This window comes from Sciurus vulgaris (assembly GCF_902686455.1).
Source record: "Sciurus vulgaris genome assembly, chromosome: 3".
In the NCBI taxonomy this organism is placed as follows: domain Eukaryota; kingdom Metazoa; phylum Chordata; class Mammalia; order Rodentia; family Sciuridae; genus Sciurus; species Sciurus vulgaris.
In genome coordinates, this window is record NC_136463.1 from 186,620,166 (window position 1) to 186,624,266 (window position 4,101).

A 4,101-nucleotide genomic window follows, 5' to 3' on the forward strand; every position below is an offset into this window, starting at 1 on the left:
GGCAGGAAAAATCAAGGAAATAGATGTTCCCCTACACCCACCAGAAGAATTGTAGCCTATGAGTTTAGCCCAATAAGACCTGCATCAGACTGCTGACCTCCAGCAGTATAATAAATTTGCATTGTCTGTGCCACCAAGTTTTTGGTAATATGTGAGATAAGTCTTAGAAAGCTAATAGTTTTAATTGTTCCTAGAAAACTATCAGGAATAATACAGGTTCTGTGTAACTTTGCCTGAATTTTTAGTCCAGGGGTAGAAGATATACCTGATCTATGAATGTTATATAAATTCCCAGCTACTAGAATAGACATAGAACTTGTGCCCTAAAACATGACAGATGGGATTGACAGATCAGAGAATGTCTTTATTGTTTGTATTAGGAACATCGACTATTATAAAAATTGTTTTTTGCTTTTCCTGCCAGAAAACTGAGAGCCAAACTGGTTCATCTTTAATAGTGTACTATTAAGAATGCAGCCTCTGAAGCATTTTCTAAGTTCAGATTTCTGCTCCTGCCTTCTTCATAATCTCCCTGTACTTCAGTTGCCTGCTCTGTAAACAGATGAAAAGTATCTGTCCTCCTAGGGATAGAGTAATGCATTTGCCACAATATTTGTTAAAATATAAAGGCATTCAGTCAAGGTATGCTGTTGCTACTAATGCTGTCATCTACCTGGATGTAATGCATTTTGGGGGGGGTCATAGCTTTACCTTGACTTAATTGTAATAACCTGTTCTACTTCATTTTACCTAATTGATTTTTGCTTCTTTTTTTTTTTTCTTTTTATTGTAAACAAATGGGATACATGTTGATTCTCTGTACATGAAGTAGAGGCATACCATTTATGTAATCATACATTTACATAGGGTAATGTTGTTTGATTCATTGTTATTTTTTCCCTTACCCCTACCCCTCCCACCCCACTTTTCCCTCTATACAGTCCTCCTTCCTCCATTCTTGCCCCCTCCCCCCATTATGTGTCATCTTCTGCTTATCAGCGAGATCATTCTTCCTTTGTTTTTTTGAGATTGGCTTATCTCACTTAGCATGATATTCTCCAGTTTCATCCATTTGCCTGCAAATGCCATAATTTTATTATTCTTTATGGCTGAGTAATATTCCATTGTATAAGTATACCACAGTTTCTTTATCCATTCATCAATTGAAGGGCTTCTAGGTTTGTTCCACAATCTGGCTATTGTGAATTGAGCAGCTGTGAACATTGATGTGGCTATATCTCTGTAGTATTCTGCTTTTAAGTCCTTTGGGTATAGGCTGAGGAGTAGGATAGCTGGGTCAAATGGTGGTTCCATTTCAAGCTTTCTGAGGAATCTTCACATTGCTTTCCAGATTGGCTGCACTAGATTTTGCTTCTCTTCTATGAAATGTTTCTAAGCTGACTCAGTATTAAGACAAGTCATAGATCAGTGTGTAAGTCAGGAGATACTTGAGTACAGATGGTAGAAACATAACTCAGAGTAACCAAAGCATAAAAAATGAAAACAAACCTACATAATCGAAAACTTGAGAAATAAATTCAGGTATAGCTAGATCAAGAGGCTTTTGATTTTTTTTCTGGATTGGCATCAGACTGTCTACATGTGAGGGCAAAGATGACCTAGCAACAGGTCTAGCTAGGTTTGTGTAATCATTCAGTTCTTAAAATAACAATCCTGAGGCTGGACGAGGTGGCACACACCTATAATCCCAGTGACTTGGGAGGCTGAGGCAGGAGGATCACCAGTCAAAGCCAGCCTCAGCAAAAGCAAGGTGCTAAGCAACTCAGTGAGATGCTGTCTCTAAATTTAAAAAAATACAAAATAGAGCTGGGATGTGGCTCAGTGGTCAAGTGCCCCTAAATTCAATCCCCAGCACCCCCAAAAAATAAAAATAACAATCCTGAGGAGTAAAGTGCCCTTTTCTCACTAGTTAAAAACCTCAGGAAAGACATCAGAATCTAGCTTAGATTATATGCTCTGTGAACATCTGTGAAGTGAAGGGATGCCAGGAAACAACAGGCGATTTTCCTGGGAGAAACTGAATTTGATAATACAAATTTTTCCTTCATTTGATAATACAAAGACTTTACTGTACAAACTATAACTGTATTAGTATTCATAAGCACACAATGTGTATCCAAAACTTAGAAATACATTAACAGTAAAATCACTAGCTTTGACTCAAATGTTTTCAACAGACACTATCTTGAGTTTCAGAGTTAAAGGGTTCTTGCTCACACACATGCACAGGCAGCATCCTGAGTTATCAGGAGTGGTTGCAAGACATGCTGGGAAACAGGCACATAGATGTGTTAATCAGCGTTGGGTGTACAGCTCTTAATTTGGCAGTAATTTTAGGCTTACAGAACAGTTGCAGAAATGCTGCAGAGAGGTTTTGTATGGCCATCACTCAGCTTCCCCTAAAGTTAACTTATACAACTTTACATAGTGTATGAGAATCAGAAACCAGGAAATTAACATTGGCACACTGGTAACTACAGATACTATTCAGTTTCACGTTGCCCTGCTGATGTTCTTTGTATTCCAGGATCCAATCCAGGATCCCACATTTCATTTGATGATTGTGTTTTCTTTATCCTCTCCAGTCCGACAGTTCCTCAGCATTTTCTTGAGTTTCACATTGACATTTGAGGAATATCAGTTGGTTATTTTGCAGAATGCTTCTTTAACTTGACCTTTTCTGATGTTTTCTCCTGATTTAGGTTGAAGTTATGCATTTTGTAAAATATTTTGTAGTTTATTTATTCATTTTTATGTAGTGCTGAGGATCAAACCCAGTGCCTCAGACGTGCCAGGCAAGCGCTGTACCACTGAGCTACAACCCCAGCAAAGTTACGCATTTTTGATAGGAGTACTTAGGAGCACTGTGTCCTCAGCACATCATACCTGGGGGGGTGTGCTGCATCTTCTGCAGGGATACTATCCTTGGGTTAGAATGGCTTCTGCCAACTTTCTCCAGTGTTAAAAAGCTATCTTTCCTTTGTAATTGAGGGAGCTCTTTGAAGGTTTACAAATATCTGTCCTATAAAAATTTTGCCCACATTTTTTCAGCATCCATCAGCAGATCTAGCCTGAAACAATGACCTTGTGATATTTGTTAAGTGATTTCATAGGTCTCTTGTTACTTGTATGTATTATGTGGAATTTTCCTATAAGGAAAAGCTGTTCCTTCACCCTCATTATTATTAAGTTATTTATAACAGTTTGGACTTATAGATGGGATGTTTATTTTGTTCAGTGAGTTATAATACTGCCATTACTAGTTTGCTGCTCACATCATTGCCACTTTAACATGTTGTTAGGAGCTATTTTTAGGTAGTGTTCTGTGTTCTTTTGAAAATACTGTCCTTTTCCAAGTACTTTTTTCTGGCACCAGACTACTTTAGGCCCGTTTTGTGCATTCCCTGCTCCAGCACTGAAATTAATGACTTCTCCAACAAGCGGTCCTTTTATGGAGAGTAGTATTTAGAAACCAAGATCTTGTCAGTAAGGTGTGCTCTTTGCCGTTGGAGTTGGTCTCAGCCTCAATAGATATAGGTAAGAAGTGTGTGTGTGAATTAAGCTATGCACACACACACCTATATTTATATATTTATATTTGGTCCATGGTGTACATGTGTTTGTTCATACTGATGCTTTAAATGTCTATTCCTTTCCTTATTTCTACCTTCTTTCACCAACAGTGAGAAACCTGCAGGTCCAGTAGCACACACCTATAATCCCAGTGACTTGGGAGGCTGAGACAGGAGAATCACAAATTCAAGTTCAGCCTTAGTAACTTAGACCCTAAACAACTTAGTGAGACCCTTTCTTTTAAAAATACAATAAAAAGGGCTGGGGATGTAGCTCAGTGGTAAAGTGCCCTGGGTTAAATCTCTGATTATAAAACAAAACTGGATCCTGTTATTCACAATATACTTATTTGTCCATTCCTGATATACATATGTGGACATTACAGCTTTTAAACCCTAACCCTGTGAGAAACAGATTTAACAGGAGTACAGCATTTGTAAACAGTTCTTTTACAGTATTGAACCTTCCAGTATACAGTTAAATGTCATTTTCTACATGGACTTAGGT